This window comes from Triturus cristatus, chromosome 10 (genome assembly GCF_964204655.1).
Source record: "Triturus cristatus chromosome 10, aTriCri1.1, whole genome shotgun sequence".
In the NCBI taxonomy this organism is placed as follows: domain Eukaryota; kingdom Metazoa; phylum Chordata; class Amphibia; order Caudata; family Salamandridae; genus Triturus; species Triturus cristatus.
The window spans coordinates 1151274293-1151296884 of NC_140593.1; positions in this window are offsets into that span (position 1 = coordinate 1151274293).

The following is a 22592-nucleotide window of genomic DNA, read 5'->3' on the forward strand; positions in this document are numbered from 1 at the left end:
TGTACAAAACCGAGACCAGACATAAGGGATCTTCCTTTGCATGAGAGTGATCATGTGTTGTTTGTGGATGGATCATGCTTGAGGAATGATGAGGGTGTGCTATGTGCAGCATATGCAGTGTGTAAGGTTTCAGAAGTAATGGAAGCATCATCATTGAAAGGAGTGAAATCTGCGCAAGTTGCTGAATTAGTGGCATTGACAAAAGCTTGTGAAATTGGGAAAGATTTGAGAACGACTGTGATGACTGATAGTCAGTATGGATTTGGAGTTGTGCATGACTTTGGCCAACTTTGGCTACAAAGAGGTTTCTTGACGTCGAGTGGGACTCCAATAAAGAATGCTGAAGTGATTGGGAAATTACTTGAGGCGATACAGCTGCCTAAAGAATTAGCAGTTGTAAAATGTGCTGCTCATGGACAAGGAGATGATTTTGTGACAGTGGGCAACCGTTATGCAAATGACATTGCTCAATATTGCGCCAAGAATAACCAGTCCATTAATCGGGAACGAGAAGGTGAAATGTCTTTTTGTTCTGTAACGTTTACTAATGTCTTAGAGACGTGGGATGAAGTGAAACAATTGCAGGATGAGGCAGAGGAGGAAGAAAAGAAAGATTGGATTAAGGCAGGTTGTGCCCCAAGAGAGACAGACCATGTTTGGGTCTATAGAGATGGCAGACCAGTAATGCCGAACTCCATGCTATCAGCAATGGCAAGGATGTATCATGGCCAGGGACATTTGGGAAGGGATTCGATGATTAGGTCTTTTAAGCAAACCTGGTACAATGCAAAGTTCAGGACAATTGCAGAAAGTATCTGTCAAAGATGTTTGATTTGCCAGCAATTTAACACTGGGAAAAAGACAGTGGTGAGTCTGGGAACAATAGGCAGAGAAGGAGGTCCTTTTACAAGAATGCAGATTGATTTCATTGAAATGCCCCAAGTGAACAGACTGAGGTATGTACTAGTGGTAGTCTGTTTGTTTTCAAGATGGGTTGAGGCCTATCCGACTAGGAGAAATGATGGAGTGACAGTGGCAAAGTTACTGTTAAGAGAGTTGATTCCTAGGTACGGATTTCCGGTAACGATTGAGTCTGATAGAGGTGGACACTTCTATAATGAACTCATGAGTTTGATTTGTGAAGCATTGAGCATACAGCAGAAGCTACATTGTGCATACAGACCAGAGGCTTCTGGTGTTGTTGAGCAGATAAATGGCACAATCAAGAACAGGATTGGTAAGATGTGTTTAGCCACTGGTATGAAATGGCCGGATGTCTTGCCTCTAGTGCTAATGACTATTAGATCTACTCCAGATAGAACTACTGGTTTAAGTCCGCATGAAATCATAATGGGACGTGCAATGCGACATGCATATGTACCTGTCAATAAGTTGATGACAATAACTGATGACATGATTTTGGATTACTGTAAAGGCCTGGCTGACGCAGTTCATTCTGTGTTTCACCAGATTGGAGAAGAAGCTACTACACTTGAGAAGAAGCAAGCTCATGATCTGAGTCCAGGAGACTGGGTGAGGATTAAAGTTCACAGAAGAAGAAATTGCTTGGTTCCGAGGTGGGGAAGACCAAGACAAGTCATTCTAACTACGACAACTGCAGTGAAATGTGCTGGTGTGAAAAACTGGGTGCATGCGAGTCATACTCTGAGAGTTCCAAACCCAAAGGATGGGACTGGTAGAGAGTATTTTGAAGAGTCAGATTCCAGTGATGATGAAGACCCAGAACCAGTGAGAAAAAATCAAAGTTCAGGAAAAGAAGCAGAAAAGGCTTCAAGAGAACCATTGAGAATCTCAGAAAGGAAATCAGATTCTGAAAGAGAGCCTGAAGTTTCAAAAAGCAGTGGAGGAAAAAGAAAAGAAAAGAGCAGTTCCACAGAAATTACTCCTGAATCAGAAGAGGAGGAGATTGAAGAACCACTTGAGATTATACCTGAAGAAGTAGGGTCAGAAGAAGATAGAGAGGGACAGATTGCGGAAGACCCCCGAGGAGGTGTAGGGAACATTCTTGACAAGCTAGGTGAAGGGACAAGTAGACAGCAAGAAGATTGCGTGTCGGAGACCCGAGGAGGGAAAGAAGTAGGGAAGTCTCAAATAGTGGTGAAAAAGACTGTGGAGCGAAAAAAAACTGCTGAAGAACAAGAGGCATTTGAAACAGAATCGGATGAAAGTGAGAATGGAAAATCAGAGGGTCGAGTTCTGAGAAAGAGAACTTGGATTGGAGAAAGAAATAATACAGAAACAAGACCGAAAAAGGTCGTAAGAGGAGATTTTTGGCCTAACAACAGAGTAAAGAGGCTGAGATACAGACTGATAAGAGGGAATACATTGAAAGCTGAACAAGTGAATGAAGTGTCGAGTCAAAACGAAGTAAAAAGGAAGGAGCAAAAGGAGTCAAGAGAACCTGAGGAAATAAAGAGAATTAGAAGACCCAACCAAAAGTACAGATCACCGGAATGGTCTTATGTGGCACTGTCAGAAGAAGGAGAAGAAGAAACAGTGAATCGAGACAATCAGGAGGGGATCTTGAGAAAAGTGGTTGAGGAAAAGGAAGAACCCGTTGGAATCTTAAAAGTTATCCTGACTGACATTCGAGAAGAGTCAGATGCACAGGATGTTGTTGATGATCTGATACAATTTGATGTTGCTGAAGAAGGAGGAGTGAAAAGTGATGAATATCCAAATTGGGTGAACTGAGAAATCACTTGGAGAAAGTGAAAAGGAGAAAGTCTGAAACTCAGCTGTTTGAAGTAATCCAAAGTTTGAGAAATTACAGTAGTGGAGTAGTAGAGGCTAAGTCAAAAGACAAGGTCAAAGTAGTAAAATGGCTAACATAGAGAATAATCAAAGTAGACGTGCCTTCTTAAGAAGATGGTGTAGAATGTGCTGCTGCTGTACTGGATTATTAATGCTACTATGGGTTGTTTTAGCTTTATTAGTTACATTTAGAGTTTCAATAGGTACATTTGAAATACATACTGAGAATGAGACAAATGTAGAAAAGAATTTGCAAAAAGTAGTTCCAACTAGAATTAGTAATACTTACATGCATAAAGATAGGTCAATTAATGATTTTTCTAGTAATGTTTTTTCAAAATTGCTATACGAATATGTGAAAACAATGGAAGTAAGGGATTGCTATGTTTGTATGCAATTACCTGCATCCGTTTCAGAGGGTGTTACTTATCACCATTTACCAGCTACGTATGGAATTTCTTGTAGTGTATTAAGTAGTGTTTTTTATCTGTTAGGGAAAATAGATTATAAGATGTCTAACAAAGATAGTATTTTTGGGCACTTGCCAATGAACAAAGAGCTGAATCCAGCTAAACAAGCTAACATTTTTGGTGAGATTTTTATTGAGAAAGAAGAATTAACATTAGATTACATTTTTAAGAATAATTTAACTTGTAGTTTGGAAGAAGAGGAGAAAGCTTTCCTGAACATGGTGGAGGAAAGGAGATTGAGTATGCATGAAAAGGCAGGGAAATATAAAGTGAGTGAGACAATTTGGGATATTGAGATGGGAAAAGAATTGAGAAATGGAGCTAGTCCAACTTTAGCTTTAGATGCACCACAGAAGGGTAAGCTGTGTATTACAAGAGGGAAATCCCAATATATATTTTGTTGGGACTAGTGAATGTCATGATACATACTTCGTTGCAACAGGATGGGGTTTCAGAGGTGGAGAAGATACAATTTTTCCAGGAGTGTATTATGTTTGTGGGAACAAGGCTTATTACAAGTTGCCTGACCATTGGTATGGCACGTGTTATGTGGGCCTGGTTTTTCCAAAGATCTTTCATATAGATAGAATAGAAGATGTAGAACATATTAATTTACTAATGCGCTTCAAGAGGGAAACTTGGTCTGAAATAGTGGGTGACATTTTTGGAGCTTTAATTCCAGCAGTGGGAATTTCTTTAAATGCTTATGGGATTCGGAAACTGTCAACAGTGGTGGATCGCTTATCGACAAATACCGCTGGAGGGTTTCTTTTGGTGAATACGGAACTAATTGCCGTACGTGCCATGTCTATGCAAAATAGACTTGCTCTTGATATTCTATTGGCTAAGGAGGGTGGAGTTTGTGGAATGCTGAAAGTTCAACATTGTTGCACTTACATTCCAGACGAAAGCAAAGACCTGAAGGTTTATATAAAGAATATTACTGATTTGCATGAAGAATTAGTACCACTTGAAGCTGAAAGTATCTGGACTAAATTAGCTAATAAGGTGATAGCTGTTAAGAGTTTTATTGCAAAAATAGGTAGTACTATTATAGGTAAGATATTGTTTCCTTTAACTTGTATAATTGTTGCTTTATTGATATTGAGATTGGTGTGTTTGTGTTGTAAAAACAGGGGAGGGAAAAATAAATTAATTAAAAGAAATAATGAAAAAAGAAATAAAAGGTTGAAAAGAGAACCACAAGAAATTGAATTAGAAGAATTAAGGGAGAGTGTCTACTTAGAAACAAAGAGGGATGATGAGAGAGTGTCTGGTGTGTAGTGTTGTGTAAGGAGGAAAAAGACATTTCCAATTTCTCCTAAAATGGGACTAAATTTCACAAATTTTTTTTTTGGGTTATTTGGTGATAAAATCACCAAAGGGGGGATTGCTGGAGCAGGATTTTCTGAAGAAAATGTATTGGGTTTTTAAGCTCTGGTTTGTCTATTTGTCATAATTAAATTACTAATTAATAATCACTAATTATTTGTTTTGTGTATATGTTTAAACTTACCAACGTACTAATGAGAAGAAAACCGACACGAGGGAATGCTTTCGTATTGCTATTTAATAAATGTGCATGTTTTATTAAATAAACGTTGCTGAGTGCTGTTTATTTTAAAGCACGAAACGCTTTTGAACTAATGCTTTTCTGTGTTGCAAAAGCTAGATAATTACATACACATAAGGGTATTAGTGGGGTTAACACTGTTTAATCATTATGCTGTGGTAACGTTGTTTTTGTCTCTTTCAATTAAGATGGTCTATTTTGGCCTAGAAAAACATGGCCGCCGTTTGCAGCCTGGCCTCGAGTGAGTGATTTGTGATGAAAGGGCCTTGTTGAATATGGTCGCGAGACATCTGACCACAGTCCTTGCCTGGTTAAAACTTTCCGTGAGGACAGCAGCAGTTCTGGGCGAGTTTCCAGATGTATCGGAACAGCCTTGGAAGACAAAGGAGTCATAAAGAAAGAACTCTGAGCTCATTGTGTCATCGCCGAGGAAATGTGGATGCTAAAAGATATTTTTTTATTTTTGGTTCCTGTTCTGTCTTTTTATTTTTGTGATTTTCCTGAGCGGAGATTTTCCAAATGTAGCGATGCTACATCCTTTCCTTCTCGCTTTGCTCAGAGGTTCAGCAGACGCGAAGAATACTTTTTGTTGCTTTCTTTTGTTTAAAATACTATAAAAATTGTTAGCCTAGAGAGGGTCTTGGCCACTTTGCCATTTCTTCCCAAACCTGCGTTGGTGAGGATCGATGCTGTGAGGACGGTGACTCGGGAGATTTCTACTGAGAGACTTGTCCTGATGACCCATTCTGACATTTAGCTAGAATAGGTAATTATGAGAAAATGATTTACTCTGATTAATTACTTTTGACTAATTTTAGATAAAGAATCATAATTTTAAATACGGTGTTGGTGATTATTTCTTGTCAATTATTGAGTACTCTATTTGATTATTGTTGTATAGATTGTTTAGATTATGACAATTACAATAACTAGGTCTTATCGACCTCAGTGTAGATGCAGGGTGTTTAGGAGTTTTCTTTCCACAGGTTCAATGCTGGTGGAGTATTTGAGTGTATGTTAGTGAAATGGGCCCTAGTGTATGGTGAGTGTATGTGCGTGTAACTGTGAAATTACTCTATCCGTGGAAGTAGGGAGATTTTGTACACCCCAATCTGCATCAAAAGTGCCTTCATTTTTGTTTGGAAAGATTTCAGAAAAGGAATCTGGGCAGGTGTAAATTGGTTTACTACTTAATATTTGTCCATGAGTGGGGAGTAATGTGAAGTAGTGAGTAGCACGCAAGGTGTGGTAAGTGTGGCAGAAGAAGGGGTGAATATCATTGTAAATGTGTGCGCCCAGGAACTTCTACATTTGATACATTTGACAAACTCTGATATGATCCTTTTCCCCCCAGTAATGTGGGAGTTTTACTCCATCAAAGTGATGCTGGAAGTCCGATTTCAGGATAGGAAAGAGAGTGAATAACCTCCAAACTTGGAGGAGATGTATGTCAAAGGGGCTTCCTTGCAGGAAAATAATTTTCCCGGAGCACAAAAAAAAGATGTTTTTTTCTTTTGCACACTGGATTCCATTCTTCCAGTGCCGGATTAAGTGCTGTGTATATGTATGCATTGAGGAAGCCAGAGCCTCGGGCTTTCCCAGAAGTTCGCCTGATAATCTGTACCTGAAGTTTGTGAATTTCATAACGTGATATATCTGCCCCTATCTTTATGAGTGCCTTTGCAGATGCAAATTTACTATTTGTTTGTGAATTGCCCTCTGACCCCCAGATCGAAGCATTTGTCATAGGTGAGCGACCACGTCACAGGGTAGTGCTCCCTGCATTAAGGGAGGTAGAAACACGCCTGGGTATGATTGTGGCTTCGGTAGATAGTACATGGCCTTGAAGTTCTGAGGGGTCTGCTTCTTTTTGAGAGGAATCGGGGTACCTTGCATATGCTGGTCTTTCTCAAAAAGGACAGGACGGGGCTGGGTTTAAGGTGCACGTTTCTCTCATTCACAAAGGCTGAGGATACACCGAAGAAAAGTGATTAAATGCTTTTCTGAGTGTACATGAAACATACCTTAATTTTGTATTTTATCTGCTTTGTGATACATTTCATGTGATAGCTAACCATGCGCTTGGTTGCTGAAAGCACCTCATCTTAGATACATATGTCTCCTGCGCCTTTTTATTTTAAATCACATTTTCCTATAGGACACCTTTGCAAAAGGTTTTATGGTGCTTCCCAAAAACCTGGGGGTTGTTCAGCAGTTAGTTGACGTTGGCCATCTACCAAAAACAGCAGATTGTCTATCCACCAGCCTCTTGCTTCCCCTGCCCCACTTGGAGTTTGGGGGACTGCTGGGATTCCACAGACAGAACTTGTCGACCTGACGGCCTGGCCAGGACATGGCTGAGAGGTCAGAGATATGGTCTCCGAGTTCCATTGATGATAGGGCTCTGCGATGCAAGGCAAGGCAGGGTGGACTCAGACATCGAAAACATTTTGGTGGCCCCAAGCACAGGGAGAAACCCCAAGGGCCATTACAGCCGTTATTGAAAGGCATGTGTATATAGGGAAGTATAGATTTTCTATTCTTAACTCCATATCTACGTACCTTGAAGATATATGTATTGCATAAGTACATATATGTGGAATTAGATATAGAAAATGGAGATTTGCTTACCTGTCAATATTTTTTTCTCAATGTTTTGCTCTTGATAGTGCGTCCCATCCAGCTGCGACCCATACAGGTAAGAGCGGTGGGGCCGGGTGAGGGAGGATTTCGACTGACGATGACCAGGACAAATGAATTATTTATTTACTTTTCCCTGGTCATCGTCATCGCCACCGCCCCACCCCTCTTACCTGCATGGGTCGCGGCTGGTCCCATCGATATTCTGGGGTTGATATTCAGGGTGCCACACACACACAATGGAATCTCACCACAGAGATCCACGCCTGGCAGGTGGTTATTTGCCAGGAGTCCAAAGGACAGTGCCCCCAAACAATAACTGGCCCCCTAAAAGTCAAACAGTATGTAAGTAATCCATAGAAAGACAATGGCCTACATGTTTTAGAACTAAGGATACAAGCCTCACAAAACCCATGCTTATTTCATGAAGAAGGGAAGAAGGTGAGTTCCTAGCTGTTTCTGAACAATAGATGAGTGAGATGAGAAGGACACTGAGAAGACACAGAGTAGATGTTGGTCATGAAGTTGTGCTGTATACATTTTAGGAATAGAGTTGGGTGAAAGTGAATCCAGGCACATATCATTCATTTTGTGGGGCCTCTTCCTCCTTAAACATACAAAAAAAGAAGGAAAAGTGCAAGAAGTGAATTTCAGCTGTACTTGGAATTTAGCAAATTTACTTTCTTACCTAAAATGTGTCATGTAGTTTACAAAGTTTGCTTAAGAGCTGTTATGATTGACAGCTAGAAGCCAAGTCGACCTAGGAAATGGCCCGTCTGATTGGTCGAAAGAGTGGCCAAATTAGACGCGGTCCATGCAGGTAAGAGCGGTGGGAATTTTGACGGACGGTGACAATTGAAAATGAAATAAATAATTAAATTTCCCACGTCATCGTCTGTCAAAATCCCCCCCACCTGGCCTCACCTCCTCACCGCTCTTACCTGCAAGGGTCGCGGCTGGACCGAACAAATTGCTAAAAAACTGTCTCATTGTCGCCCTTCCATGAAATCAAAATAGGTCCCATGTTTAATCATTCTAAGTAGGTGCTGACTTCTATTCAGAATAGGAATGTCCAGCCGACATACCATTTAGCAGTTTTTTGTGGTTCAGGGAGATGCAGACAAGTCCCTCTCAGACAGTTTTCTTTGTTTTGGAAGAAAATATGCCTTGTTCTGTAATTCATTTGTGCAGCAAATGTTGGCAATTTTTATCCGCAATTTCGCTCTACTTGTGAATTGAAAATAGACAGATTTCTCCTGAATCGCATATCCACAATTGTTTGCCTTTGCTTAGCTCTGATATTTACATAATGCATTTCAATTTGCATTCATACACGTGAATTCACGTTTTGCATTTACACTTCAACGTTTAAATGCTCTGATCTAAATGGAGAAAGAAGATGATACCTCTCTACCTAATCCTCTGAATTTTTACAAGCTGTAAAAAAAATACAATTCTAGGAACAGATCTTGTTTTCACAGGAAAGAGACACACACACGCACACTCTCTCTGTCTCTCTCCCTTCACCCGCAGTTAGGTCAGCTGTTCCACAGGGAAAAATAGCTTTTTGTGTTGTTAATAACTTAACCACAGTTTGACGAATCTCCACAAAACTTTTGAAACCAGTGCAAAATTTTGACTAGCTTATGCAGGAAAATTTTCAGTGTGGTCCATTAAACTGGGTGAATGACAAAAAAGGGTGGTGGGCGTAGTTCGCGGAGTTTGTCTACGCGGAACTCCACAAAGTTACAAAAAAAGTCCGCGGCGTTCCGCAAGTGGAGGAGTGCAGTGCGAACTGCAGTTTGTGCTGGTATTCCTGCCACTCGGGTAAAAATTCTACCCGAACAGCAGCTCGCGCTTGCAAATGTACCGTTCGCGATCACGAACTTACCGTTTGCGATCGCGAGCGGGAAAAAACTCTGCTGCACATCGTGAAGCAGAGTTTTCTGCACTCCGCGAGCTCCGCGGAGTGCGGAGTGCAGAAAACTCCGCAAACTCTGCGAATGGAGCGAAGTTCACCACCCAGGCCTCCCTAAAACACAAAACCCCAATGCATTTTCTATACACTTCTTTAGACAAGGCTACAGCAAACATTGCTTAACATAATTAAACCAAATACGACAAGAAGCTAGATCTTGGGTCAAAGATTCTGCTTCTTGTGATTTAGTGTAAATCTGTTCAATAGTTTTCGAGAAATGAAGGTTAAAAAATAATTGTACATCTGGACAGTTGGGTCTGTGAGAGTCGAGAGACTCTCATGGGAGCACCACGTTAAAAGTGTTCTGATTGGCCCAGGGAGCTTTATTTCCCTTGGGCCATCTAGCTCCCACAGGATTTAGACTTGTGCAGGAGCGAGTGCTCTGATTGGCTGCCAGAAACATAAGAAAAATGTTGCTGGCAGCCATTACAGGACTTGGGGACTTAGACCCCTGTCCTGAATGTGTTTAAAAAACCATAAAAGGGGGTAGGGTAGGGATACCCTGATCCTCTATGCCCCATGAGGGGACCCAGAGGGCCGGGCCCCTTTGTTTTAATAATGGGAGGGGGCGAGATGTCCCCCTACCCTTGCCTAAACATGCACCGGGGAGCACACCCTTGCGATCAAAATTAATATATATGGGGGCGGGGATGCGGGATCCCCTCCCAGAGCTATCAGAGGCCCCAGGAAGGCCACCTCTTTGACCGAAAACATTGTATGTGGGGAGGAGGGATGCACAGCCCCTCTCTCTGAGCCATCAGAGGCCCTGGGAGCCCACCCCTGAGGCTGAAATGAATAAGGAGAGAGAGGGCCGTGAGGTACTCCTCCCCAAGCCTCTAAAGGCCCTCAAAGCCCATCCCTTAGGGTAGAAATCATTTAAAACGGGGAGGGAGGGGCTGCGTGGACATCATTCTGAGCCTCTCTTGGCCTGGGGAACTCACCCCTGGGCCATAATTACTGTAAACGGGAAGGGGGGCCATGAAGGCCTCCCTCCCTGACCTAATAATGGCCCTGACTCACATGCTTTGTCTTGGGGAGCCCACCCCCAGGAAATACACTTTCCCTGTCCTGCACTGGCATGGGCAAGGAAACCTGTGTTTGCTCCCACTTTTTCAAAACTCCTGCCAAGCGAGAGTAAACACAAAGTCCACTACCAGCCGGCAGGAGCTTTAAAAATTCTCCTGCCAGCTGGAGGCAGACTTTTAATCTGTTTCTCTGCCTGCACTGTTCTCCCGTCTGGAGTGAGCAGCATTAGTAGCTGCTCCCATTGGGCGAGAGCAATACTAACTTCAGCTGCTTGTGGGGAGCCAGCTAGGGCCGTGAGGACTCACCGCGCAGCACCCAACTAGTATCTGGTGGGTACTCTGGTTGTGCACCAGGGCACCCACCTTTAACAGTGTGGGTCCCGGGGATTGCGATTCTTAAGGATGGAAAAATGCTCGGACCCACTCCCCTTTCATTTTAGTAGTGGCCCCGTGGAATGTGTTTCCAAGGGCCTAACAAAGCTCGGGAGGGAGGCCATGCGGCCCCTCGCCTTTGGTTGAAAAAAAGGGCCCTGGGAAATAGGGTCCCCAGGGCCTAACAGGGCTTGAGGAGGGGGTCCACACGGAACCACTCCTATTTATTTTAAAAAAGGGCATTGGGGGTTGGGGTCCCCAGGGCCTCAAAAGACTGGAGGGAGAGGGGCAATGCAGCTCCCCTCCACTTTAAATGTTAGTAGTGGCCATGGGGGATGGGGTCCCCAGGGCCTAACAAAGCTTGGGAAGGGGGGGCCACGCAAACCCCCTCCCATGTACTGTTTGAAAAAGGACCCTGGGAGTGGGGTTCCCAATGCCTAATAGAGTTCAAGGAAATGGGGCCATGTGGCCACCCTCCCAGTTTTATTAAATAAAAAGGCCTTGTGGGGATGAAGTTTCCAGGACCTACGAAAGCTTGGAGAGAGGGACCATGCAGCTCCCTCCCCTTTAATTTAAAAACCAGCCCTGGGCTAACAAGGCTGGGCGAGTGGGGCCACACGCACCTCTCCGATTTAATAGTAGTAGTGGCCCCGGGGCATTGGATTCCCAGTGCATAACATGGCTCGGGGAGGGGGCTGCCCACCCCACCTCCCCTTTATTTTAAGAACTGGCACTGGGGGATGGGATAACCAGGGTCTAACAAGGCTCAGGGAGGGGGACCACACATCCCCCTTCCTCTTTCATAAAAAAAGAGGCCCTGGGTGATGGGGTCCCCAGGGCCTAATAGGACTCGGAGAGGGGGGCATGTAGACCCCCACTTAAAAAAACATTAGGTCCCAAGGCTAAACCCCCACTGGGGGTTTATCTTTACATATAGCAATAAAATATGACTTTACATTAAAATAAACCTAGAAATTCACAGATAAAACAAAGGTTAAATTAACACTATAGTTCGGTGTGATAAAATGATTTGTTTTTCTTTTTTTTTTTAAACGTTGGACATTCACTCAAAAAACCAAAGGCTAAAGTAATGTTATAGTTAGGTGCAAATGTCAGTGACAACATTACGTTTTGAACTAAACAAAAGCATAGAAATTCACAAGTTATAGTTGGCAGAGCTAACTTGCATCCCCGTCATGCGCTGCATATGACCTCACATATTACATCATTCATATCACTTTCTATGACATTTGTGACATCTCTGATGACATCTCAAATGACATAACTGATGACATTGCTGATTACATCATCCAAGCTTCTTTTATACACATTGCTTTATAAACGGGAATAGCATTAGAGCTATTAAAGTAAGTGCAAAACAGCTCAAAATAATATGAGGCATCATTGCTACTATAATACCCACAACCCCCATAGGTAAAGCAAGCTTGTGTTATGTGCAACACTGAATCTATATCATACACTTTATGGGTAGCGGAGTTCATGTTGACAATGAATCACAGACAAAAGTGTAACCCATCCTATGCACGGTGTTCAATCTGTATACAACTATTCAGGGAAAACCAAGTTCCTCCAGGTACTGAAGCCCTGTTACATAATCAATGCCCTCCCTTGGACAGTCTTTATCTGTATCAAACCCCTGACAGTCACTGAACCTACATTGAGAAAAGAAGTGGAAATAAGTAGAAAAGTCGGTTCTGTTAACACTGTTTACTCTATAGAGAGAGTATACTCTGTACCACACTGTTTACATACAGTGAAACTCTCATGATAAATACACCACAGAGTATTAAAAAGTGCCTACTAAGAACAGTGTACACTCTATGCAAAATGAATCCAAAGAGCACCTATTCACTTAAAATAACCAAGGTATGAAGGTGGTAGAGATCATACTACCTGCAGCCTTCATACTGTGGTGAAAATGTTACAGATAACCCATCTTCTGAAGCAAAAAAGCACACATACGTAGGTTAGTACCTGAAGCACATAGTCTTCTATGTTAAGTGAAAATTGCCATGTTGAGACGAATCCATCGAATAACTCAAGGCTGCTTACAATTGTTAGTATACAATACATAGAATCTTTGCCCTGCTGGAGACATTTTAAGCAGTACCAAAAACGTGTGTGGAAGATAATGGACACAAGTCGTTAAATGTCACCTGCACACAGAGTTACTCTTCAATACAAAGATTTATAACGTCTTCAATACCTCCATGTAGCTATGATGCATTAGAAGCACATGTGTTTTGTAAACAGTTACACCCATTAGCTGGACCCAGGCTTTACAAAATTAGGTAAAAAAGTAATATGGTAGTTACCCACCACTATTGAAACTATAAAACAAGCTAACACACTCATTAGACGAGGTCAACATTGATGTCGTAAGTGATGTCATCAATGATGTCATAGAACAAGTCATAAATTATGTAATATGTGAGGTCATAAGCAGTGCATGGCAGGAACGCAAATTATAGTTAGCTTTGTTAACTATAACTGGTGAATGTCTGTGTTTTTGTTAGTACAAAAAGTTAATGTTGTCATTGACATATTCACCTAACTATAACATTACATTAACCCTTGTTTTTTTTCAGTGAATATACATATGCAGTGTGTATATATATATATATATATATATATATATTACCTACTGGCGGTCGCCAGTAGGTAGTTATAGTTAGGACCACGTTTCCATAGGAAAACCTCAACATTCTATTTTGAATAACTTTGGCTCCGGTCGACGAATCCTCGCGAATTTCTCAAAATAGGTGGGGCGCTACGCTCCGCTCCTACCCTGAAAGTCTCGGTGGGATCCGTCAAGCGGGGGCTGAGATAAAAGGGGGGTCCCAAAACGCGTTTTTCCCATGCATTTTTCCATAGGACCTTTAGAACGAGCTACAGCCCGAACGGCTGAACAGAATTACTCAAAATTTGGCAGAGAGGTAGTCCCTAGGTCAAGGAAGTGCCTTTTGTAGGTTTGGTGTAAATCTGTTCAGTAGATTCTGAGAAAATAGCCTTTGAATCAATATATATATCTGTATGCGCGCAGAGTGCGCGCTGGGTGCGCGCACCTTGCCGTGCGCGAGCGCAATTCTGATTGGTTGTTAGATCTTAGTAAACATTCGAATCGGCAGAAACCAGGAAGCGGCGTCCGCCATTTTCTCTCTCGCATAAAGAGGGAGTGATAAACAAAGGGGGTGCACTTGAAAAGGGGGCAGAGTGGGTAGAAATAGACCCAGTAGGCATTGTAAGTGGGTCAAAGTAGGACCTTGTAGGGCAAAAAAAAAGAATAATATTTTGTAAAAAAATATCGCCGAGTGCGCGCACCCTGCGCGCACCCGGGAAAAAAAAATAATAAAAGAAATTTTAAAAAAATTGCATTTAAGTGTTTAGATATAAGGTGGCTCTAAAAAGAGCCCTTGTGTTTATTGTTTGTTTTTCGGTACCTACAAGTAAGTACCGACGCAGAGTCTGAGGTTCAAGAGAAAGACTCTGTTCCCTTCATCATTAAAGTGCACACCATCTCCTCTATAAATGTCTTGCATGTCGTAACGCAAGTTGTTGTGGTAAATGGAACCCATACCATAGTCACGGAGGAAAGCAGAAACAGATTTGTTGACGTGCTTCCTTGCTTTGTCAATCTGCGGACAAAATTGGTTGGACCAGTTCCACTTTTGCCTTTGGCATATGTTAGAATATACAAAGGCAGATTGAGGAAAAAGCGACATCAATTGCACAAAGGTGTCCTTAATAAGCATTTCCAGACCTACCCCAGTTAAAGTGCCTAGGTCATTTCCACCACAGTGCACAATAATAAGGTTAGGCTGTGGGAGATGTAGAAAGGTTTTCACCAAAGGCATTAATTGGTGCCACTTTAACCCTCTCTGACCAATCCACTTGATGTCTACATTTGGCAAAGCAAGGTCTCTCACCATACCTCTTTTCTCTGCAAATTTTTCACTCCAGAAGACATAGCTGTGTCCTACAATCCACACTGTGAACATCTTCAAAGGAGATCTGGATGCACTCAGGAGGTGTAATTCAGTGGAATGGTAAAAAGAAATGAAAGACAGTGTGGGAATGGGAGGCATACATATTTTTTATAAAAAAAAAAGAACTGATTGGCTGTTTCATACCATTCTACACTAAAAACTAGGCTGTATGTGTAAATTAATAGAAGCATGTTTTGTATTGGTTCAGAAAAATGTGTTACCAAAGAACAGTACTATGGATTTGCTGTAAGGTTTGAAAAGTCAAGCACTCTTGCTCTGTGGAATTGAAACATTGTGTGGCGAACTTCTGACCTAACTCCACACAGCAGTGTTCCATGAGCTGTTGCCATGGTAGCAGGCAGAAGTCAAGTTGGGGGAAGGGTACTAGGCAGAAGTTAAGTAGGGGGAAGGGTACTTTTGGAAAAGGGTTGGTTTTCAAGCAATAGAAATGTGTGATTACATTTGTAAAAAAGGGGGAAGCAGTGTGATTTGAAATTAACATCTATATGTGTTGAACAATAGAGGGCAAGATTGCCATTATCTGGTTCTGCTGAGTGGAGAGAGGTGTAGAGAACAAAGGTCCTGGCTCTGATAATCTGCTGTGGGGTTTTGAGGTTTCAGTCTGTAATGCAAATACATTCAGCATCACTAAGGCTGGTTGCCCTTGCTGGAGTGTAGGCAGTCACCCAGCATACACATGGTTTGTGGTCTCAAAATGCAGTCTGGACATGTGCATTTAAAAAAATCTGAAAAGTGGATTCATAATGTGTCAGTCTGTAAAAGTAATTTTCACTTGCCAACAAAAAAAAGCAGTAAGTGTGCATTCAAATTGGCAAAGATTTTTCGTTTTGTGACTAATGTAAAAACATGACTCTGTGTGCAAATAGGAATTACAGGAAGAGATTTGTTGCGTTTTGCTCTGGTGATTTCACAGTTGCATTAGTAGGAGAAAGGGGGAGTCTCTCAAAAAAAATAAAAAAAAAATAAAAAATTAAAAAAAAAACCTTGGGTGCGCGCTGGGTGCGCGCACCTCAAAAAAATTTTTAAAAAAAATTTAAAAAAAAAAAAAATTTTGGTTAAGTTTATAAGTGGCTCTTAAAAGAGCCCTTGAGTTAATGGAGGGAAACAGGAAGAGAAAAACGCAAAAAATGAAAAAAAAATCTATGGCCTAGTGCATGAATGTGCATCAAATCTATGGCCTAGTGCATGAATGTGCATCAAATTTTCTCTGAAGGAGATCAAGACTGGTCTCCCCCACAGAAATAAGTGAACCGCAATCAGTGCACCGTGTAGACAACCTCGCCAAACAAGGTGGTCCAACAAGAGGTAAAGAAACAGGTGAAGGCACCACCGCAGCTGAAGTGCTCCCCTGAGCTGCCGAAGATGTGCTCGGCTGAGCTGCTGCTGAGGTCGTCGGCTGAGCAGGTGAAGAGTCTTCTTCAGAAGCTCGACGAAAAGATACTGGGTGCATTTTGTCAACATGTCTTAACATAGTGTGAATGCTAAAAGAATACTTCTTATTAGGATTCCCACGAGATAAGACTTTGCCACAAAGTAGACAAGTAACTTTTGGTGCATTTACCTTTTTCTCATTCTTGGGAAAACTGAAAAACTGCCATATAAAGCTGTCTTTCTGCTTCCTGTTCCTCTGCCTCTCAAGAGTGTCCTGCTCACTGTCTGAAGTAGGTTGCTGTTCAGCCATTGTCTCTCAACAACAGAATAGCTCCTTCTCCAAAGGAATCAGAACTAATAATGAGGGGAGTAGGTGTGGTTTGGGAAGAATCTGGAACAGAAAGTACTTCAAACCAATCAAAAGTGATGATTCTGGATCACATGACTTGCCATGAGGGGATTGGGTGTGGTATTGAAACAATTAGAAACTGAAAGTAATGATAACCAATAAGAAATCTTGTTTTATTATGTATAAACCCGAGGTGCGCGCACTGTGCAAGCTCCGAGCGCGCACCCCGTGATGACGTATGCACGAACGCGTAAACGCGCAGGTGCATACGTCATATACGCGCACCTAGCGCGCATACGTTTAACACGCGTATACGCGACCGTTATTGCGCGTAATTTCAGCGTATGCGGAAGTAAACCGCGTCGAGGGCGTAGGACGCATGCGTACGTACGTACGGATGCGTACGTACGTACGCATACGTACTGGGTGCGCGCTCCCAGCGCGCACCAACAAGTATATTTGCGTACGTAAATAACGTACGCCGGAATTCATAAAAAACATACGAAATAGTACTAGGAGCGCGCCCAGAGCGCGCACCCCAAGAAATTATAAATAAAAAAAAAAAGAGGACATTAAATAATTTAAAAAATCATAAAAAATAAATATCCAAATTGAATTATTTAAAAAAATAATTTATAAAAAAATACAGATAATACATAAATGAATATAAAGTAATTTTATTTAAATAAAAAAAATATCTTTAATTAAAAATACATTACTTACCATACAAATTCTCAGAAAAAAACATAGGTTTCAAAAACGAAATATTTAGAGATTAGCATTTAAAAAACCTTGCTAATTCACTGAAAAAACCATGGGTTTCACACACGTTATAGTTAGGAATTAGCATTTAAAAAACCTTGCAAATTCACTGAAAAAACCATAGGATTCACACACGTTGTAGTTAGGAATTAGCATTTAAAAAACCTTGCAAATTCACTGAAAAAACCATAGGTTTCACACACGTTATAGTTAGGAATTAGCATTTAAAAAACCTTAGAAATTCAGTGAAAAAACCATAGGTTTCACACACGTTATAGTTAGCTGGACATTTTACTCGTAAAAAACCAGTGAAATTGCCCCGTTATAGTTAGTTCAGCTAACTATAACTCGCACGCCCGCAATGCACTGCTGATGACGTCACATATTACATCACTCATGACATGGTCAGTGACATCACTCATGACATCACTGATGACATCTCAAATGACATCACTGATGACATCACTGATGACATCATCCTTGTGATAAAGTGGCAGACCTCCTCTCACCCTAATATAACCTTTGACACACACATTCAAAAATAGAGACTAAAATTTTCAATAAAAAAAGGACATACCAATAACAGTTACAACAACCTCTTCAGTAATTCTAAGGTCCACATACACATCCACTCATTCACCTACAGTCCTATACAGTCACTCATACATGTACTCACTCATTATATGTACTCATACACCTACACATCCTGTTACATTATGCCACTCATCCATAGAGTTACTCACACACATAGTCACTCATGCTAACAAAGAATCAAACATGCATTCACCTGCATATACAGTTATACACACACCACCACACTTGCTTCTACAGAAACTTACACATACTTAGTCTTTTAAACAATCACTTATAGAAACACATACTTATTCATACAGGAACACTTTCAATCTCTCCCTCTCACATATACTCACTTATATACAACAATAGTCACATATACTAGTTTAAAACATATGTAGTTTCTCCTGAAGACACTATTGAGACAGTCATTCACTCACTAACACACCCATACACACACTCATCCACCCATACAGTCCTGCAGACATGCTGTGTTCAACACATACAAACAGTGAGTCACTCATTCATGCACCTATGCACTACATAATACCCCCCACCGAACCATGCAGACACTCAGACTGATACTCAAAAAAACAACTAATAACCTATATAGACACCCATGTAGCTACTCACCAACCCATGCAGCCTCTTATACACAAAGTGAGAGACTGTCACAGATATTTATATGTTTAAACATTACTCACTAAACCATGTATTCACTATGATACACTTAATCAGTCAGTTACACAATCAATTTTTCAAAAAAAAAACAACCATTTAGACACTTATATACCCATTTATTCTTCCATCGACCTTGAGATATACATATATAAAACATATTTAATTTTCAGAATAACACACATTCACTGGATGATGTCATCAGTGATGTCATCAGTGATGTCATTTGAGATGTCATCAGTGATGTCATGAGTGATGTCACTGACCATGTCATGAGTGATGTAATATGTGACGTCATCAGCAGTGCATTGCGGGCGCGCGAGTTATAGTTAGCTGAACTAACTATAACGGGGCAATTTCACTGGTTTTTTACGAGTAAAATGTCCAGCTAACTATAACGTGTGTGAAACCTATGGTTTTTTCACTGAATTTCTAAGGTTTTTTAAATGCTAATTCCTAACTATAACGTGTGTGAAACCTATGGTTTTTTCAGTGAATATATATATATATATTCACTGAAAAAACCATAGGTTTCACGGGTGTTATAGTTAGCTGGACATTTCACTCGTACAAAACCATTGAAATTCCTTTGTTATAGTTAGTTCTACTAACTATAACTCGCGTGCCCGCAATTCACTGCTGCTGATGTCACAAATTACATCATTCATGACATGGTCAGTGACATCACTGATGACATCATCAAGTTAAGGTGGTTTGGTTCGATATTTAAATATGTATCATATATATAGCAATCTGCATTGAAGAATGAGTGGAAGTATAAGTGTCTGGATGGAGGATTTACTAGCAGTGTGATTGACTGTTTAAGTGACTAATTTAAAGTGTCTCACTAAATATATGGGATAGTGATCAAACTGTGTGAATATCTGTATCACTCTGTCTCTTGTTGTGTAAACTACTGCATAAGTTGTTTACTAGCTATGTGAAAGTCTATATTAGTTATTGATTAGATAAGTGAGTATTTTTATGGGAGAGTGAATGTGTGTGTGGTTGTGTGGGAGGTGTATGACTGTCCAAAGATGTGTAAATAGTTGATTTAGTAGGTACATGAGGTTAAGACTGCATGTGGAAACAGTTGTTTGGGTGAGTGAATGTCTTTATTGGTGTAGCGATGAGTAAATATATTTCTCAATGATACATGTCCAACAAAGTAGAAATATAAAAAGCAGTGTATGTGACAGTTGTTTATAAATAAGTATTCATAAGACTCAGTGATTCTATGAGTGACTTTATGGATAACTGTATACTTGTAATAGTGATTTTATAACACACTAAGTATGAGTTACTATCTATATGAATAAATGAAGTGGTGTTTGTATAAGTGTGTAGCTGAGTAAATGTAAGTTTGATCAATTGTTTGCATAAGTGAGTAGGACGACTGCATACGTGAATAGGATGTATGCTGGTGTGTAATGTTGATGTAGGTGTATAAGTATAATTGATAGTGTTCTATTGATCTTTGTCAGCATGTATGAGTGAATCTATAGGTAAGTGTTTAGATGTGTGTGTAGATCTAGGAATCACTGAGTTGGGTTTTAGAAACTTATATTGGTGTGTCAATGGTTTCAAATATGGTACTCCATATTTTATGATGAGTGATGAAAGGTTATACTAGTGTATGATGAGGTGTATCAGATTCTCACGTGGATGATGTCATCAGTGATGTCATTTGAGAAGTCATCAGTGATGTCACTGACCATGTCATGAATGATGTAATATGTGACATCATCAGCAGTGGATTGCGGGCGCGCGAGTTATAGTTAGTAGAACTAACTATAACTAAGGAATTTCAATGGATTTGTACGGGTGAAATGTCCAGCTAACTATAACACCCCTGAAACCTATGGTTTTTTAAGTGAATTTCTAAGGTTTTTTAAATGCTAATTCCTAACTATAACATGTCTGAAATCTATGTTTTTTTCAGTGAATTTCAAAGGTTTTTTAAATGCTAATTCCTAACTATAACTAGGCCTGGGCTAAAATTCCGTTCCGCTCGCGGAAATTGCGATAATTTGACATTTTCGCGTTCCGCGGAGAGCGCGAAAATGGCAAAATTTCCGCAAATCGCATTTTACCGGAAATTTTTGGCTTGCTCGCGCTGTAAAATAATACATTCTCGCGTGCGCGCGATCGCCTTACCTGAATCCCCGCGTTTGCCGACAAGTTTTCCCGATCCGGTCGCGTTCTCCCCGAGAGGTTGGATTGTTGGTAGCCATTTGCACTGTCTCGCGACAGTTCGCGCCCGCAGTAACGTCATTCGTCGCGCAATCACGTCTTTCTTCTCGCGAGACAAGTGAAAACAAGATGGCCGCGCCCGCGAGCAACCGCATGGGTAAGTTGGTGAGCTGCGACCATGCAGAAAATACCGCGAACGAGCGGGAAAAAAACTTCCGCATCTTCGCGATTTTTCCGCGTGTTTGCGGAGATTTTTAATATTTTCGCGATAATTTGCGTAAGTGAATTTCGCAAATTCCGCCCACCCCTAACTATAACATGTCTGAAACCTATGGTTTGTTCAGTGAATTTCAAAGGTTTTTTAAATGCTAATTGCTAACTATAACATGTCTGAAACCTATGGTTTTTTCAGTGAATTTCAAAGATTTCTTAAATGACAATTTTTAAATGTAATAATAGTTATATTTATGATTTTCTACATTTTTTAAACTATTTATTTTTACATATTTTATTATTTAAATTAAATTATATATTTTTAATATAAATGGCAAGAATTTTATTTTTTTAAATATTGAAACCAATGTTTTTTTTTGTTTGATATGTATTTTTTAATATATTTATATTATTTTCTTTATTGATTTTTTTTTTTTTTCTTCAAATTTTTTGGGAGAGTCGCTCACCCAAAGCTTACCTTTCTTGATCACTGCGTGGAACCTAGCCGCCATTTTAGGATTGTTGTGCAGGATCCGCGTAGGATGTGCGATGGGTGCGTATTTTCGTGCGTGATCGCTATGCGACCGGTACGCGACTCCAGGTGCATACGCGACACATATGTATTACTTTACGCGATGCTCGCGTGCTTGTCCGTGAAAAGACCCGGGGGAAGGCGGTCCCCGGGGCTGTGTGGGGGCCGTGAGCCCCCGCATATATTTTAAAGAAGCCCCGGGGGTGGCAGTCCCTGGGGCTTGGGGGGGCCTTTGAGCCCCCTTACCCATGAATATTGAAGCCCCAGGGGGTGGCGGTCCCCGGGGCTGGGGGGCCCCTCTGGGCCCCACATTCACATAATAATATTGCCCACGGAACTTGGCTCCCCGGGGGCTAATTACCAACAAAACACGGGAGCCCGCGCTTTTTTTTTTTTTTTTAATTGGCAGGATCCACGTACCCTGCGCGCATCTTTCCATTTAAAAAAAAAATGTTTTGGTCCCAGGGGGTCCTTGTGGGACCCCCTAAGCAGGCCTAGGGGGTCAGGGTGTTTCTACCCTGCCCCCTTTTTGGGTTTTGCGAACTTTTTTCAAGGATTTCTAGTGCCTCGGTTCTACTGAGGCACAAAATGGCTGCCAACACTTCGTGGTTTGGAGTGTTGACAGCAAGTTGACAGCCAATTAACATGCAGCTCGTGATCAGGAGGGTGCGCGCAGGGTACACCATTTAACCATAAGGCACGACTCTGAACCAAGGGCTACCTTTTTGTAAAAATTGGTGTAATTCCGTTCAGCAGTTCGGGCTGTAGCTGCGACTAAAGGTTCCTATGGAAAATTGTATGGGAAAAATACGTTTTGGGACCCCCCCTTTTTCTCGGCCCCCGCTTGACGAATCAACCCGAGACTTTCAGGATAGGAGCAGACCGGAGCTGGCCAAAAGTTCTGACCATTTTGTGAAGATTCGTCAACCGGCGTCAAAGTTTTTGGGAAGAGAATGTTGCAGATTTCCTATGGCAAATACGTTCTAACTATAAGTACCTACTGGCGACCGCCAGTAGGATATATATATATATATATCAGCGTGTGGTGGTCTGTACCTGT